The 20,199-nt window shown below is 37.5% G+C and overlaps 1 protein-coding gene across 1 annotated transcript in view; it reads left to right on the top strand.

The window, feature by feature from the left end:
• Positions 1 to 20,199, top strand: part of LOC307169688 (uncharacterized protein) — a 32,531-nt gene that overhangs the window by 1,017 nt on the left and 11,315 nt on the right. The gene's annotated exons all lie outside the window — the stretch shown is intronic.

Below are 20,199 nucleotides of genomic sequence, written 5' to 3' on the forward strand. Positions count from 1 at the left end.
GACAGAATTTTCATTTTTTGGGTGAACTATCCCTTTAAACTATAGGACAGGAAGAGCTAAATAAATTTCTCTGCATCTAAACCAACAACATTTTTATCAGATCCAACACCCACTAAAAGCACTGATAGAGTTGTTCCGTGTAGTGGAAGAGCCTCTTCTCAATATCATCAACTCGTCTTTATCTCTAGGTCATGTTCAAGATCGTTCAAGCTGGCCGTTATTAAGCCTCTCATCAAGAAATCACAATTAGATCCAAATGAATTAGCAAATTACAGACGTCTAAAATACTAGAAAAAGTCGTGTCTGCTCAATTGTGCTTTTTTTGTGCAAAATAATATGTAGGAAAAGTTTCAGTCTGGATTTAGGCCACATCATAGCAACGAAACTGCACTCGTTAAAATTAAAAAAGACTTCTAGCTTCTGACCAAGGCTGTATCTCAATACTAGTTTTACTCGATCTTTGTGCTGCGTTCGACACAATAGATCATCAAATACTCTTAGGCTATGTTTACACGCAAACGATCTGAAGAGAAAACGCAAAAGTGGCGTTGCGTTATCACTTTTTATTCTGCGTTTAGACGAGCGTTATGGAGGGGAAATCTGCATGCATATGGTGACGCAAAAGTGTGTGAAATTCGATGTAGTATTCACTCCAGGCGGCTAGGTGGCAATGTGAAGCACTGCCACACAACAACACCAAGTCCACGCGGCTGCATACAACCTCCCTTCTACTTCTCTCCCTAGCAGACTTTTGCGTTTTTACCCTTTAGACGGGAACGCGGCGGTGGAGCGTTTTTAAGAGTTCCACTCTGGAGGGTGGTTTCACTTTTTTGCGTTTTTAAGCCCCAAAAACGCCTTCGCTGTCTAAACGAAAGGCACATATTTTTACGTTTTCACCCGCGACCGTTCTTGTGTAAACAGGGCCTTAGATCGACTACAAAATTAGCCCATACATGACCATATTAGCCCAGTTCTGTCAACACTGCATTGGCTCCCTAATAAACATCATATACATTTTTAAATATTGCTGATTACTTACAAAGCACTAAATGGTTTAGCTCCGCAGTACTTGAGAGAGCTCTTAACGCATTATAGTCCTTAAGGTCTATTGCGATCTCAAAATTCCGGCCAGTTAATAATACCTAGTAGGGCTGAGTATTGACACAAACTTCACAATTTGATTCGATTTCGATTCACAAGCTTGCAATTCGATTCGATTTCGATTACGATTAGATTCGATTCAATATCGATTATTTTGGATATCAGGTACAATACATTGCAAATTTTATCAAGGAAAACAAATCTCTTAACAATTATTGTAAACTATGGGAGTCAGTTGTAGCCTCTAGACTTCATTAGCCTACTATAATATTGAAGGTAAAAATGATCTGATTTGTATACAAACAGTTAAAATACACTTTTATTTATTTTTATAATAATAAAGTTATATGAAATTATATACAAATTTAAATGGTGGCTGTCAAAAAAAACTTTCCAGATTTATTCAAACATGCATTAAATATTGAAGAACATTAAAAATTATAATGAATATGTAATATAGTGCAGAGCCTATATTTAACAAAATGCTTCTCTCTAGAGTTAATTTTTCTAGCTGACTAACGAGTTTATGGTCACTGGATATGGTTTTTCTGAGGTAAATGTGATTGTACATGACATTGATTACTAACGTCTTTCCACGGTTGAAACACTGATTGAGCGATTCCATGATGTGACATGATACGGACTTCGATAAGTTGTACTCTATCTTTTAACACACTTTCAGATGCTCATTCATGTTTATCTCGCGCTGTAACTGGTATTATTTAGGCGGAAGAGAAGGTCATGTGCGCTCCGCGCTGCTGCTTCTCTTGAGCAGTGCCAGAGCGATCTCATGCCACAGCGCCAAAACGATAATTATGTTTTTGAATTTCGTAAGAAAATGGACGTAATTTGAAATCTGAGACTTCGTCAACAAAGCACAAACATTGTTGTGATTTATTGGATGGTATGCGCGCAACAATGTTCCATTCATTCATCAACTGAAAACAGGATGACTAATCGATTCTTGGGATTTAAGAATCAATATTGTTTTCGTAAAAATGAGAATCGATTAAAAAAAATCGAGAAATCAATATTTTTTACCCAGCCCTAATACCTAGAATACCAAAATCGCTGTATGAGCTGCAACTGTCTTATGGTCTTTTTGGGAAGGCCAGTGAGGAGTCCATTACAATAATCCACCCTGCTGGTGATGAAAGCATGCACAAGTTTCTCTAAGTCTTGTCTGGAAACAAAGCATCTACTTCTTGCAATATTTTTCAGATGATAGTATGCTGATTTAGTTATTGCTTTGACATGACTACTGAAACTAATGTCTGACTCTAGTGTCACACCAAGATTCCTGACTTGATGTTTAGTTGTTTGACCCCTAGAGTGAAGGTATGCGTCTACCTTGAGAACTTCATCTTTGTTTCCAAACGCAATGACTTCAGTTTTGTCTTTGTTTAACTGAAGAAAGTTTTGACACATCCAACTGTTGACTTCATCGATGCATTGGCACAGGGAGTAAATGGGGCTGTAATCGTTAGGCGATAGGGCTAAGTAGAGCTGTGTGTCGTCTGCATAGCTGTGGTAAGAGATTTAATTCTTTCTCATTATTTGGCTCATTGGGAGCATATACAGGTTGAACAGGAGTGGTGCAAGAATTGAGCCTTGAGGTACTCCGCATGTCATGGATGTCCACTCAGACTTATGGTCTCCTATACTCACATAATAACCTCTCCCATCTAAGTATGACCTGAACCATTTTAGGACTATCCCAGAAAGCCCCACTCAGTTTCCCAGCCTGTCCAGAAGTATGTTGTGATCGACAGTGTCAAATGCAGCACTGAGGTCGAGTAGTACCAGCACTGATAGTTTGCCTGAATCAGTATTTAAGCGAATATCGTTTATTATCTTTATGAGCGCTGTCTCTGTGCTGTGGTGCGGTCGGAAACCAGATTGAAAATTGTCAAAGTATCCATTCGAGCATAAGAATTTGTTCAGCTGATTGAAGACAACTTTTTCAATGATCTTGCCTATGAAAGGAAGATTTGAGATCGGCCTATAGTTGCTTAATATGGTCTTATCCAGATTGCTCTTTTTCAGGAGGGGCTTGACAACTGCAGTTTTCAGGGAGTTTGGAAAACTCCCAGAGTGAAGTGAGGCATTTACCACTTCTAGAAGATCTGCTTCTAAACTGTTTAACACACTTTTGAAAAAGATGTGGGAAGTGTGTCAAGAGCGCAGGTTGATGTTTTAAGGTGCTGTACGGTTTCTTCCAAAATGTTGCCATCAATTTCTTTGAAGTCAGACATAGTAACTACTTTCTCAGGTGGTCTGATCTGTCTGACCTCAGTGCAACTCAAGGATGTGCTGATCACCTTTCTGATATTATTGATTTTCTCAGAGAAGAAAGAAGCAAACTCACTGCACTTGCTGTCTGAGAGCATTTCACTGGGAATCTGGCTTGAGGGGGTTGTCAGTCTCTCTACAGTAGCAAAAAGAGTGCGTGTGTTGTTTAAATTGCTGTTTATAATATCTGGGAAGAAAGTCTGTCTAGCTTTGCCTAGTTCCATATTGAAAGCATGGATGCTGTCTTTGTAGATGTTTTAATGGACTACAAGTTTTGTCCTCCGCCACATGCGCTCTGCTTTTCTGCCTTGTCTTTTCATATTTTGCACTGCTGTTGAGTTTCTCCAAGGTGCTTTTTGTCTGCCACTCTTCTTCCTGACTTTCGCATCTGAACAGAACAGAACGCGATGCTGTGATCATCGGCGATTCCATCGTTCGGCACGTACACGCTACGTTAGGTAAAAGTAAGGTGCACAGTCACTGCTTTCCTGGTGCTCGTGTTTCTAAAATCGCTGCTCGCGTTCCCGAGATTCTGAACGGTGACGAGCACGTCGGAACTTTGGTCCTGCACACGGGAGTGAACGACATCAGGCTGCGCCAGACGGAGGTTCTGAAGAAAGACTTCAGGAATCTGATCAATACGATACGCAGCACATCGCCTGAAACAACGATCATTGTGTCTGGACCGCTTCCCACGCACCGACTAGGACATGAAAAGTTTAGTAGATTATTCGCGCTAAATGAATGGTTAAAGGGCACCTATTATGCAAAATTCACTTTTACATGGTGTTTGAACATAAATGTGTGTTGGCAGTGTGTGAGCAAAACCACCCTAGAATGATAAAAATCCACCCAGTAGTTTTTTTACTATCTCAATAAATCATAAGCACTGTCTCAGAACACCCTGTTCTAGATTTTCCTCACTGTGACGTAGAAATGAGCTAAGCCCCACCGACGTGATTTGATTGACATCTGGTTTTGGCATAGACCCCGCCCTCGGTGATCTGCATCCTCCATTGTTTCAATGACAGCCGGTAATGTCTCCTAAGAAGTGTGTTGTGGGATGTAAGAATGGACATACTAGTCTTCACTGACATCAGAGCCACTGAAAACGCAGCGGATGGATTTTATTTATGAAGAAAAGGCACCACTTAAACTTCCTAAATACGAGATTCATTTTCTGACTGACTGTTTAGTGTTTAGTGAACGAGGGTCAAAGTTAATCCTAGAGTGTGGATCGTTGCCTACAGTTCGCGATCCAACGTCACCTCCAGAAAAAGTAAGTGTATTTTATGATTTTTGAGCAAATAGTCATTTCAATCGATGTCAGCAAGTTCAACAACAAATGCGTCTAAAGCTATTTATTGTCGTCTTCATAGGATGTCTCAACAAACAACGTCAGAGAGTTTTATGTCACGTAGGCATTTTTTGCAGCATTTACAAATGTAAATAAATTAAGGTCTGCTCTATCTCCATAGACAGTAGGCTATATGTGGGTAGATGACAAATAAGGGTGAAACAGCATTTTTTAAAACAAAGTTCTAAATTGCTTGAGAATTGTATGAATTTGTAAAGTTCAAATACTGTTGTTTTTGAAACTGTTAGAGGTTAGCAGATTTTTTTTCTCATTATGTAATTTATTAAGCTTTTCTCACAGCTCCAGGCAAAATATGTCCTGCGGTGTGACATGACATTACTATAAAATTCAAATATTGAAATATTATTAATTTCAAATACAAATCAGGTATGTTTCAAGTTTAACAAGTATTCTTAAAGAATGATCATTAAAATTCTGCATATATATTTTTTTCACAGCTGTTTTTCGATTATATTCTTTGCTTGTGCCATCTTTTACCACTCTCTCCAGTGGAAATATTGTGTAAAATGAGAAACAATATTTGAAAATGTTTATTTTTTTATATAGTTATATTATGCAATGTTTTCAAATGCATATAATCATTTAAGCTAGTTAACATAGTAAAAGTCGTTTAATTGTGTTTGAAGTGATGTCACACCACAGGACATCCCGTCACACCACAGGACGAAATGAAACATTTATGGTGAAATTTATTGAATACTTTTGTAACAAACAAATTATTTTGCATCTCTATTTGAACATTAATGAAAATGCAACATATCAGTACAATCTTATTACTTAGTGTATGAATTTGAACTTAAAACATAGTGAACAAGACATACTGAATAATCAACATTTTGGAGGCGTCAAATCAGACCCAGTCATAAAGACCATTAATTTCTATTTTTAACTTAAAAGACTAAACAAATATCTTGTTTCTCAGGAGAAAGTCATTAAAATCATGCTAAAATAATTAAAGGCATGTTAAAATCATCAATTCAGCTCTTTGAACAAAGATTCCAGTGAACAAGAGAAATTTGACTTCATCCTGTGCTAACCTTTCCCTGTACCGCCTTGTCCTTTCTTTACTCATGCCTAAAACTGACTTTAAAAACAATGATCAGTGACTGTTAACATACACATACAACAAACAAATGAAGACAGATATATATTTAGGTTTAATATATGTATATTATGTATAATGAAGACAGATATATATTTGTTTAATATATGTATAATATAGGTATATTATATTTAATATTTGCAATATTTGTTTAATATATATAGAGACAGAGATATATTTATATATATGTTTAATATTGCAAACATAACAGACGAGAATCTAGCTAGACATCTGACTTAATTATGTCACGCTACAGGACGGGCTGTCACACCACAGGACTCCTTCACCTTTGCAGCCATTTTGAGTCATTGCTATACAAGACTGACCTTTGGCATTACAATAACTGAATAAGTTCATTGTTTTAAACCTGAATATGATTCTTTTTTTTAAATATTTTTATTTTTTCTCGAACTAGATCAGTCTAGATCAGTCACACCACAGGACTATCAAAAATGGACACGTTCATGGTCTGACAGAAATGATGAAATATATCAAATTAATAAGAGATTAACACTCATCTTTTAACCTCCTTAGCACATCCAAACATCTGGGGGACTTCCTGGTAGGGGTCTTGACTAAAGAATCCCTATGGCTGTCAATGTAACTGCCAGTACAAAAATCTAATATCCTATGTCACACTGCAGGACAGCATTTGTGTTACAAAACTAAATGTACTGTAAATATTATTTTAGTACTTTTAGCATTTTGAAAACTTAAGTTAATTAAGTAAATACATACAAAATAATGCCAAGGCATTTATTAGCTGCTCCAAACATATCTGCTTTATTTTACTGATATTTACATTTGATGAGTCATCAATGTTACAGTCACACCGCAGGACATTTTGCTATTCACCTTGAAATATGAACACCACCAAATAAATTTTACGTCCCAAAATCATAATATTAAAATAAAATGATGTTCTATGCCCCACTGGCATGTGTTGTTTTAGTTGAGAAATGCAGTTCAGTAAACATTTACACTTAGTTACAGAAAAAACACGCGTCACGTCATCTGCCCATAAACGTCTATCTCCCTCCCCTTAAGAAATAAATAAAAAATTCGTTTGTACTTCACAGTAGTGTGTGTGTAGTTTAAAAAAATTGCGCGAACGTTATCACAGTTCGTGTGTGTGTGTGTGTGTGTGTGTGTTGCACATCCATAATGGCAAAAGGGATGCGATTAAAACTTTGTAAGTACAGAAATGTATCAAATAACCATTCCGATACGTTTAGTCCATTCTCATTCGTGTTTATTCTGTGCCGGAGTCTCTTCGTCATCTAGGTCCAGCAGCAGGGCGGGGATATGCAGCTCATTTACATTTAAAGTGGTACACACAAAACAGCTCTTTTTAAAACAGGCCCCAAAAATGACATTTTCAAATGGTTATAATAAATTAACTGTGGCGTATTTTGTGCTGAAACTTCACAAATGCATTCTGGGGACACCCAAGACCAATATTACATCTTCTAAAAAGGGGCATAATAGGTGCCCTTTAATGTCATGGTGCAATGAGCAGAAACTGCTCTTTGTAAATAATTGGAATCTGTTTTGGGAGCGTCCTAGGCTTTTCCGTGCTGATGGCTTACACCCAAGTAGAATCGGAGCAGATCTTCTGTCTGATAACATCTCCAAAATGTTAAATACCTTTTGATTAGTAAACAAAAGTCCAAATCATAGTCTCTGCTGCACCAATTTATCTGATATAAATACTAGTGTACAACATTGCATAGAAACTGTGTCTATTCCTCATTTAGTGAGATCAAATAATAAATCTACTGCAGGATCTAGGAAAAATCGAATTGTTATTAAAACAGAAAATGTTGCTATTTGTGAACAAAAACAATTTCTAAACCTAGGTCTTCTAAACATTAGATCACTCACACCTAAGGCAGTTATTGTAAATGAAATAGTCACAGATAATAGCTTCGATGTACTTTGCCTTACTGAAACCTGGCTTAAACCAAATGATTATTTCGGTCTAAATGAGTCTACTCCATCAGGATACTCCTATAAGCATGAGCCCCGTCTGATTGGTCGTGGCGGCGGTGTTGCAACAATCTATAGAGATATTCTCAATGTTACTCAGAAAAACGGGTTATAAGTTTATTTCGTTTGAAGTACTTGTACTAAATGTTACGCTCTTAGATGTTAGAAAAACATCCCTATTATCTCTAGCCTTGGCTACCGTATATAGGCCGCCTGGGCCTTCTAAAAGAGTTTGCAGATTTTCTCTCAGACCTATTAGTCAATGTTGATAAAGCATTAATTGTTGGAGATTTTAACATACACGTAGATAATCCAAATGATGCGTTAGGGGCTGCGTTTACAGATTTATTAAACTCCTTTGGGGTCAAGCAAAACGTCACTGGTCCCACTCATCGTCTTAATCATACACTCGATTTAATTATATCATATGGAACCGATCCAACAGATATAGATATCATTCCACAAAGTGATGATGTAACTGACCATTACATGGTAACTTGCATATTACGTACTCCTGTAATATATCATGCTGCGCCGCGTTATCGATCAGGCAGAACAATCCTTCCATCCACCATAGATAATTTTTCAAATTGCTTATCTGATCTGTCTCAGCTGCTCAGTGAACCCAAACAAACAGATGAACTAGAGGAATTAACTAGCACTATGAGCACCATTCTCTCTGGAAAATTGGATATTGTTGCACCCATTAGATTAAAAAAGGTCAGAGAGAAAAGTAAAGCACCATGGTACAACAATACTACGCATGTTCTACAGAGAGAAACCTGTAATTTAGAGCGTAAATGGAAACAAACTAATCTAGAGGTCTTTAGAATCGCATGATTCTAAAAGACAGTATCATGTTATAAAAAGGCCCTAAAAGCGGCCAGGGCTGAGCACCTCCGCAAACTAATAGAAAACAACCAATACAATCCTAGGTTTTTATTTAACACCATGGCTAGACTAACAAATAAACAGACTTCACCTGAACAAAATATCCCATTATAGTTTAGTAGTAATGATTTCATGAAGTTCTTCACTGAGAAAATAGAAAACATCAGAGCCACAATTGTAAACGTTCAATCCTCAATCGCGCCTTATAATTCAGCCTCAATTATCACCCCGCAAGAACAATTACAGTGCTTTACAACTATAGAACAAATAGAGTTAAATAAACTTATCACTTCATCTAAAACAACAACATGTTTATTAGATCCTATACCAACTAAACTACTGAAAGAAGTGTTACCTATAGTGGAAGAGCCTCTCCTCAATATTATTAACTCATCTTTATCTTTAGGTCATGTTCCAAGAACATTTAAACTGGCAGTTATAAAATCTCTCATTAAGAAACCACAATTAGACCCGCATAATCTAGCAAATTATAGACCCATTTCAAATCTTCCTTTTATGTCCAAAATACTAGAAAAAGTTGTATCCGCCCAACTGGGCTCTTTCTTGCAAGAAAATTACATCTATGAAAAGTTTCAGTCTGGATTCAGGCCGCACCATAGCACTGAAACTGCGCTCGTTAAAATTACAAATGATTTACTATTAGCTTCTGACCAAGGCTGTATCTCAATATTAGTTTTACTTGATCTTAGTGCTGCGTTCGATTCTATAGATCACACAATACTCTTAGATCGACTACAAAATTATACTGGTGTTCAAGGACAAGCATTAAGCTGGTTCAGATCATATTAATCTGACCGCTACCATTTTGTCTATTTAAATGGAGAAAAATCGATCATAACTCCAGTAAACTATGGAGTGCCGCAGGGATCTGTGTTAGGCCCTCTGTTATTCTCAATATATATGCTGCCACTTGGAAATATTATAAGGAAACATGGAATTAGTTTCCATTGTTATGCTGATGACACTCAAATCTATTACGGCCAGATGAAAACGCTAAATTATCCAAATTGACAGAGTGTGTTAAAGATATAAAAGATTGGATGAAGCGCAATTTTCTTTTATTAAATCCAGACAAGACAGAGGTACTAATCATTGGTTTAAAAAAAACACCCACAAAACCTCTCACACTACATTTCTACTACTACTCTACTACTACACTACTACTATTTAACATAGTAGGATCGGATGTCCTGTTACTTTATCCTCTACAGTAAAAGACCTGGGTGTTATACTAGACAGGAACCTGTCTTTTGAAAATCATATTTCATATGTTACAAGAACAGCCTTTTTCCACCTTAGAAACATTGCGAAGCTACATATAACATGCTATCAGTTTCTGATGCAGAAAAGTTAGTTCATGCATTCATGACCTCGAGACTAGATTACTGTAATGCTTTATTAGCCGGTTGTCCTGCATCCTTAATAAACTAGCTACAGTTAGTCCAAAATGCCGCCGCTAGAGTTCTTACTAGATCAAGAAAATATGATCATATAACACCAATTTTATCATCACTACATTGGTTACCTATAAAGTTCCGTATTAATTACAAGGTATTGCTACTGACTTATAAAGCCCTAAACGGCTTAGCTCCAGTTTATTTAACGGATCTTCTATCGCCCTATAATCCATTGCGCTCTTTAAGATCACTAAATTCAAGGCTTTTGGTCATACCTAGGATATCCAGATCCACCAAAGGAGGGAGAGCATTTTCACATTTAGCTCCAAAACTCTGGAATAGTCTTCCTGATACTGTTCGTTGCTCAGACTCGCTCTCCCAGTTTAAAACTAGATTAAAGATCTCTTCAGCCAGGCATTCATATAATACTTTTAATCTTACAGTTAAATCCGACCTCTAGTTCATAAACGCCAGAGGAGAACTGGCCCCCGACTGAGCCTGGGTTCTCCCAAGGTTTTTTTTCCTCCATTAGGTCACCTGATGGAGTTTTTCGGTTCCTTGCCACAAGTGTTGTCAAAAGTACCGGTACTTCGGTACCAAGTCGGTACTGAAATTTTTAAAATGTGACGATACCAGCATTTCTGTAGTACCGGTAGTACCGAGTACCGGGTATATTCGGAACCCAGTAATAGGCAGCTGCTTTCATTCGCTCCATGTTTATCTAAGCGCGCGGCTCCAGACTAACTTTTTTACTAGGAGCACTGTCTGTAGCCGATATATACCACAATATATATACAGTGTCTGTGAATATTAAACCGCAAAAAGACTATTTAAATATTAACCCTGCATGTTCTGCTTGTCTCTGTGTGAATGAATGGCGCAGACGCGCGGTTTCATTTACCTCACACACACAGTGAAGCACGAGTGACGCTCGCGCTGTTTTCAGTCTCTGCTGCCTCACGATATGATGACATGATGAAATTCATCTCCAGAGCCACTCTGAGAGTCACTTCATGAGCATTTTACCGTTTAATTTGAGAAAAACTATCGTCATATCATACACACAGAAACTCAAAGGTCTTCACGGCAACCCGTCAAAATAAAAGTTCGGTTTAACTTGAAGAAATTGACAGAAATAATTATAATAGGCTACTGCAGTGGTTTTCAAAGTGTGGGGCGCGCCCCCCAGGGGGGGCGCAAGGTTACTGCAGGGGGGGCGCGGGAGATCAGCAAAAAATAAATAAATAAAAATACAGCCGTTACGTTACGCGTTCAAGTGCGTGAAAGCGGTAGTGATAGCGCTCTTCTTTTATAAAGCGGCAACGAACGGCACTGAATCGTTCTTCTTCAGACCGTTGGAACAAGCCCAACATTGAAGTTGCTCGCCAAAGAAAAAAACCTCTTCAGCGGACCGAATCACGAGCGGCACTCCGCTCTGGTAAGAAGACCAACCAGAAGCTGAGCTCGTGAGGCACTCTCCAAAGCTGCTATATATTAACTTTTAATTATAAATTAAAAGTTAAAGTTCTGGTTTATTATTCTCTCTTACTGTTGATTCAATGACATGACAAATTAAAACTATTCCTGTTTTTCATTGCACGTTTTTATTTTATTTTGTAATTTTTTTATTTTTCATTTTCAAGGAGAAATACAGAAAGCAGGCCTTAAATAATTTCCTAGATCAAAGACACTTGTAAGTTTATCATTGCACGTTTTTCATTGTAAAAAAAAGTTCCGCATATATATATATATATATATATAATTAAAAAAAATTGGGGGGGGGGGGGGGGCGTCAGATTTTTTTAAAGGTTTAAAGGGGGGCGCGACCAAAAAAGTTTGAGAACCACTGGGCTACTGTACAGTAGATTTAGCCACGTCTCCATGTATTAAAAATACTACAACTAATAATAATTATAATAATGTGTGCATTTGAAGGTTGCTTATGTTTCACTTGGTATTTTTATAAGTAGCCTACTATTTACATTTAAACAGCATGTAGCCTTCAGTGCTTATATGTATAATTTACTTATGATTACCGTCATAAATAGTAGGCTAAGTCATTGAATTGAATTGAATTTTTTTTTCAAATAGTTAGCCTAAATAAAATAGAATAATAGTTCCAACAGATTTTGCTGTGGTACCGAAATTGGTACCGAGAACCGTAAAATTTTAATGGTATCGGTACCGACTACTAGAATTTTGGTACCGTGACATCCCTACTTGCCACTGTTGCCTTTGGCTTGCTCAGTTGGTGATATTTGGGGATATTTAATTTAATTAATCAATCAACAATACTATTGATCAGCATTACCAAACGTGGACGTTTTCCACTAGAAACAAACATTGATGTATTATTTTAATTTAATACTGTGAAGCTGCTTTGATACAATCTGTATTGTGAAAAGCGCTATATAAATAAACTTGACTTGACTTTCACAGGAGCAATATCATCAATTACACTTAACTTTTGAGTTAAAAGAATCAAGGAGAAAATCAACAGAGAAAATCAAGGAGAAAATCAACAGAGTCTGCAGATATGCTTGGTGTTAAGGATATAGCCTTAATAAATAGTACCTTAGTGTTTGTACCTTAGTGATTTGTAAGTCGATCGGCTTGTTTCTCTACCTGTCGAGGAGCACTAGTTTCATGGGACTCACCGGTTATATGCTGAGGGTGTCCATGACGAAGCTCTGTTGTGTGTTCTGTCTGGTTTGGTGGTCCTGTAAGTAACTTTGTTTCATGAACTGCAATCCTTTGTAAAAGTCTGTGGCAGTTAGTGCAGCAAGTAGATTCTTTAACCAGAAGAGGCATTTTCTCTCTTATCCTCATGTAGGCAGTTGTGTTTCCCCGGAATGTAAGCTGGTCGGGTGAAAGAATTCTCAGTTTTTGTAGTAATCAAAACTTTGTCGTTTGAGCACTGTGCTGATTTGCTGAAGTTAAAATTAGGTGATAAAAGGAGATAAAATATAAAAGTATAGAAGATGAAATATAAAAGCGATAGAGCAAAGCGCGGAGCAGTAAGCAAGAGCGTCCGAACAGTAGCTGAGCAGGAAGTCCAAAAAAAGCTTAGCGCAGTTTCGTTCCGATGTTGGGCAACGTTGTGGTGTCAGATCGCACAGAATCGTTTGGTTTGTAATGCGTACCGAACCGAAAGCCTCGTACCGAACGGTTCAATACGAATACGTGTATCGTTACACCCCTAGCCTGGACACGACGACAACAGTCCTAAAGTGTCAACTAGTGTCTCTCCCCTGTGAAGGTCGATAGGTATGCACGTTTAAATATATATGTGCGCAGGAGTGTAGTCCTTCACAAATCAACCCTCAACAAACTACTTGTTAGGCCTTAAAAATTTATAGTTCAGAAATTGTCACTTCTGCGTAGCCACGCAAACTGGAATTATCCCGACAACGTTTTACCTGTATAGAGGTAAAGGGAAGGAGGCCTTCACAGGGGAGAGACTAGTTGACACTTCAGGACTGCATTGTCATCATGTCCTGGCGCTGGTCCTTCATCAGATCTGGATAAGGCCTGGATCCGGCGGACAGCGGTAAACCTCGGGATAAACAGAGAGACTAATATTAGTGTATACGCCATCCTTTTTATGATGTACCAAGTACATCAGGATTTATGGTAGGTGTTCCGGGTCCTTATACATTAAAGTGAATAAGACTTAATATTTAGTTGCAAATCCTTTGCTTGCAATAACTGCATCAAGCCTGGGACCCATTGACATCACCAAACTTCTGCATTCTTGTTTTGTAATGCTTTTCCAGGCTTTCACTGCAGTCTTTTTCAGTTGTTGTTTGTTTTGGGGGGTTACTCCCTTCAGTCTCTTTTAGCAGGTAAAATGTATGCTCTATAGGGTTTAACCCCGAGGTCGGCGGTATCGCCGGCGATACCAGCTCGCTTGTTTTTTATCAGTGTAAAAGAAACTCATAAATACTCTGATGACTTTGATTTTCCATAGGAGTTTCATACATCAATCGATTCTGTTAAATGTGTATTATTTTTGTGTATACTCACAATAAAAACAAAGTGTTGTGTTTTTTGCCAAATAAAGAAAAATAAACACGAAGCGAGTTCTGCCTTCTCTCTGTCCGTGTAGTCCATTCTGAAACGCGTCCGAAAATGAACAATAACTCAGCGAATACTCAGTCAAACAGACATACAGACACACAGGCATGAAGCTTGAATTCTCCTCTTTTAAATTAAGTAATTTATATAAAAAACAAATATTCTCATCTTGTGAAATCTGTATTTAAAGAGAGCGATTCCAGTCGACCTCATTAGAGCTAATTCAAATGTAATGTGACTCCGCCCACGGAGAGCGCGTGCTATTCAAACGCAAATGGCTGAGGCAATCCGCGCAATTCTGTGAACGCCCCCATCAGCTCGAGAAAACATACAAGTTTATCAGATCATTACATGTCAGTGTTTCCCACAGAATTAGATTCAATTTGCGGTGGTGTGGTGTTTGGGGGAGGGGGGGTGTGTGATTAAGTTAAATATATCATATATATATATATTAGGGCTGTTTTCGACTAAGGATTTTCATAGTCGAATCTGATTCGTTAGATTTTGCCGTAGTCGACTGATAGTCGAACCTTTTTTTTCTTTTTTTTTTTAGATAGCAGCTAGATTTTTTCCATTTCAAACAAAAGAGCTAAAACACATATATCACACATATATCATAATATTTCATAAACATGAGGAGCAATATGAGAGGGAAATTTGGTGATCGTTGTTTAGGTACATTAAACCACGTAAAGCTTTTTAACGCACATTTAACGCACATTGTTTTTCCTATGAGGCCCGAAAGAAAATAGTAGAGAGTGCTTTTTTATCTATAATCGACTATGGTGATCTTCTTTATATGCATGCAGCTACATCTCTACTTAGAAAACTAGATTCTGTGTATCATGCAGCTCTGCGTTTTGTCTCCGGTGCAGAGTCGCGGACGCATCATTGTATTTTATATGATTCTTTATCTTGGTTATCTTTATACCAAAGGAGAAAGCTACATATGTATTTATTTATTGCAAAAGCTCTTTTGGGTAAATTACCTTTTTATATATCAAATCTTTTAATTTATTATACAAACAATTATTGTACTAGGTCAGGTTCCCACATTCGGTTAAAAGTCCCTAGGGTATTGTCTGAGTTTGGCAAAAGTGCATTTTCCTTTTACGCTCCATGGGCTTGGAATGAATTGCAAAAAGATCTTAATTTAGACGTACTCCCAACTATAAGCACTTTTAAAAGTCTTTTGCAAAATGTCTTACAGGATACTTGTAATTGTTTTAATTGATTTGTTTTAACCTAACTTTCGATTGCTGTAATTTGTGGTGTTGTCTTATTATTTTGTTTTGTGTGAAACTCTATGTGCCGCTATCTTGACCAGGTCTCGCTGGAAGAAGAGATAATATCTCAATGTGATTCTCCTGGTTAAATAAAGGAAATAATAATTAAACCACTAAAGCTTTTTAACGCACATGAGAACCGCGTGGAGTCAACTCGCACATGAGAACCGCGTGGAGTCAACTCACAGCCGCTCCGCAGCCCTGCTGAAAATGTGAAGCAGAAACGCTTAATATCAGATAACGTCCATAATAATTGGACTCCGGGTTCGATTTTTTTTTTACCATTTTCAGTGGTTATGAGGAGCAATATGAGAGGGAAATTTGGTAATCGTTGTTTACATTAAACCACGTAAAGCTTTTTAACGCACATGAGAACCGTGTGGAGTCAACTCACAGCCGCTCCGCAGCCCTGCTGAAAATGTGAAGCAGATTTTTGAATACATTTTTATTTATTTACATTAGTAAGCTACAGGACATCGTCTTTCAAAACATGACCTGCGCGAAAGCGAAAAAATAAATAAAAATGGTACCCAGCCCTTCTGAAAATGCGAATGCGTCTCTGTCCCCAGCACATTTCAAACCAAACTGACGCCCATGTATTCGACTATGAGGTTCATAGTCGAATCAGACCTCTCCGAATCGAATCGTCGAATCCTCGACTATTAGAAGTCAGCCCTAATATATATATATATATATATATATATATATATATGTTTATATATACATCATATATATAAACTTTATATATATATCATATATTTTTATTGACAAGTACACATTCCCATTGCCAACAGTTATGCTATGACTGGTCCACAGACTTTTTGTTGCAAATTTTGCTCACACACAAACCTGGAACTGGACACACACACACACACAAACTCACAAACTTACTGACACACTCAAACACAGGCTCACACACACACATTCAAAAAGACTCACACACACACGGATTCAAACACAGACACACACTCACACACACTCAGACCCAAACACATACTCAGACACACACAGGCTCACACACACACACACACCAAACTGGACCTGGAGGTGGACACACACAGACTCACACACACACACACACACACACACACACACACACACACACACACACGCACACCTGGAGATTGAGGTGGACAAAAACCAACACACACCAACCTGAACCTGGAGATAATAATAATATAATGTCTAGTCTGGTGGCTGTGATATGAACCTACCAACGTCCGTTGCAATGATTTTTGGAATGACTGATCGCGAGAGGAACAAATTACGTTTTAGTCGCATAACATCGGTTAATGGAAACGACGTCATTTCGCAATAGTTGTAACGGATATTTAGAAAAAAAAATCGCAAAAGTTTTGCGCGAATCTGTAATGAAACGCGACCGCGCTTAACATCTAGACAACTTCTCAGAGTTATGTTGAGCAACAGTGTTCATTATACTAACCATTCAACTCCGGATTGATTCTGGAATCTAATCCGCCCTCTAACGTTACATGCTCATGTTTTGATTCAGATCGTGCGGTAAGAGAAGGAGGGGCTAGTCGTGCCTCCATTGTCAGTTTGTGAGAGAGAGGGGGAGCAAGCAGCGCGAATAAAATACAATTTTACCCATATTAAATAGTTAAAAAATCTGAATCAATCCGTGGCGGTCAGCGTTGATATGTGGCGGGCCGCCACAAATGAATGAATGTATGGGAAACCCTGCATGTTTACACTGTTTCGCAGCGCTGTGAGGAATAATGGAATGTATCTCAGAAGTGCGGGTATATCGAGGAGCAAGCTAAGAAATGTAAGTTCACGTGAATCGGGTTTCTTTATGAATGAATGAATGGCGAGATGCGCGCTTTTTACCACAGAACGCCCCCATATCAGCTCGAGAAAACACACAAGTTTATTCAGATCATTACTTGTTTACACCGTCTCGCAGCGCTGTGAGGAATAATAATAATGGAAAATGTACCTCAGAAGTGCGGGTATATCGAGGAGCGAGCTGAGGAATGCTGTAGTAAGTTTTTTCCTTCTCACGTGAATCGGGTTTCTGTTTATGAATGAATGAACGGCAGAGATGCACGCTGTTTACCACAGCTCGCAAAAAGACAGTTTAAATTTAAATCGCGTGTGTGAATGAATGTTGATGTTTTAGCAAACTGTATTGCTATACTGAGATGAGTAAAAATCGACTGAAATATGTTGAAATAAAATGTAGGCTATTTGTATAAGCAACGTATTAAACTGCAAATTAACATTTATATGCCCTAATATTTCATAAAAACAACGTTACAGTCAGGCGAAATATGAAAGACATATATATACTGATACAAATATACTGTAAGATTACACTTGAATTGTTGTTGTAATTGTAATTTAAAAAAAAAAAAAAATTTAAAAGGTAGATGTAAACAAACTATTAAAAGGTAAATATAATTTTTTTCTTTAAATAATTTTTATTGTGTTTTATTAGTGACAAATTTGGGGAGAGGATAAATATTCCAAAACTGAAAATACAGTATGAGAATTAACTGCACAATTACTAGACATGTTTACCTTGGATATTATACAATTTGCAAGCACAATTTGTGGAAAAAAAAAAAAAAATTGCGATGCTTCCAACTGTGAACCAATTTGGTAGTGTATATATATATATATATATATATATATATATATATATATATATATATATATATATATATATATATATATATATATATATATATGTATGTGTGTGTGTGTGTGTGTGTGTATGCATATATATATATATATGTGTGTGTGTGTGTGTGTGTGTGTATATGAAGAGTTCAGATGCAACAGCCTCTAAATGCCATCTGAAATTTTCTTCTAGAATGATCATTTTTATGAAGCTTGTATATTTAAGTTAGCTGTAGGTGACACACCTGAATGAATGGCTCATTAAGTATGCAGGGGCATTGTCTCATCAGGTGTGAACTACTAAATATGCATGATCGTTTACGCCCCATCCGCATATTGGCTTTCCAAACTAAAAGTGTTTCACAAAACAAATCAATTTATCGTTTTAAGTGAATGATAAGGCAGGATGATTTTCACATCATTTTGAAGAAAAAACTCTAGGGAAGGACATCCATTAGTCAAAAGTCTTATTGCCACATATTTAGTATGTGTTTTGTGGCTTTATTTCAGAATCTTTCATTTTTAGTTTTTTCAATAACCATGCATAAACATTATTCTCTCAAAAATGAAAACATGTACATACATGTGGCTCACATATTATGGTAGTCCTGTTTGTGCTAAATAGAGTGTATTTTTTTTTTGCCATTGATATGTTAAGCAACTGAAAAAAGCACAAATGTCAGGGCATGTCAGAACATCTCAAGGACCCCAAAAACACCCTAGACCTCAGAGGGTTAAGTCTGGAGATTGACTTAGCCAGTCTAAAACTTTCCACTTCTTGCCCCTGATGAACTCCTTTGTTGTTTTGGCTTTGGGTCATTATCTTGCTGCATGATGAAGGATCTCCCAATCAGTTTGGTTGCATCTTTCTGTAAATTGGCAGACAAAATGTGTCTGTACACTTCTGAGTTCATTTTGCTGCTGCCATCATGTGTTACATCATCAGTGCAGATTAATGAGCCCGTCCCAGAAACCATGCAAGCCCAAGCCATGACATTATGTACACTGTGTTTCACAGATGAGCTTGTTTGGGGTCAGCAGATCTTTTTTTTCTCCAAACTTTAGCCTTTCCATCACTTTGGTAAAGTTTCATCTTTGTCTCATCAGTCCATACAACTTTGCCCCAGAATGTTTGAGGCTTGTCTCTGTTCTTTTGGGCAAATTCCAGCCTGACCTTCATATTCTTCTTGCTAATGAGAGGTTTGCATCTTCTGGTGTAGCCTCTGTACTTTTGTTCATGAAGTCTTCTGCGAACAGTAGATTGTGATACCTTCACTCCTGCCCTCTGGATGTTTTTGCTGATGATGTCACTAACAGTTGTTTTAGGGTCTTTCTTTACAGCTCTCACAATGTTTCTGTTGTCAACTGCTGATGTTTTCCTTGGTCTACCCTTCCGAGGTCTGTTACTTAGTTATACCAGAGGTTTCTTTCTTCCTCAGGACATTCCAAATGGTTGTACTGGTTATGGCCAATGTTGGTTACATGTCTAACTATAAATGCAGTCTGCACAGGCAAAACCAAAATCTGAAACTGAGCGCAGACATTCAGTGCTATTTATTGTTTGAATAATCAATGTAATAGGACACACCAGGGCAACAAAACACACCTGCCAGTCACATGTTCCAATACTTTTGGTCACATGAGCAATGGGTGTGTTCAAACAAATGGTTATATCTTCTAAGTGATCCAGATGTAAATACCTGGAAATAAAAGCTGAAATGTTGACCTCTTCCCTGAAATCTCTTCCCTCATATTCATCTTTTGATATCAAAACCAAATATTTTCAGTCTACAGAAAAATTTAATTGCCACTGTTCCAATACTTTTGGAGGGGACTGTATATCTCCAGATAATAATAGGCAGATGCAAATTATCAATTCGTCACCATTCACTTGCCTTTTGACGCCACCTTTTCCACCTCTTCACAATCATGGAAAGTTTCAAGGACATATAATCAATTTATAAAAAGGCAGCAAATTATCATAATATTTTATAGCAGTTGTCTACTTTCTACCATTAC

Source organism: Squalius cephalus, assembly GCF_949319135.1.
Source record: "Squalius cephalus genome assembly, chromosome: 1".
In the NCBI taxonomy this organism is placed as follows: domain Eukaryota; kingdom Metazoa; phylum Chordata; class Actinopteri; order Cypriniformes; family Leuciscidae; genus Squalius; species Squalius cephalus.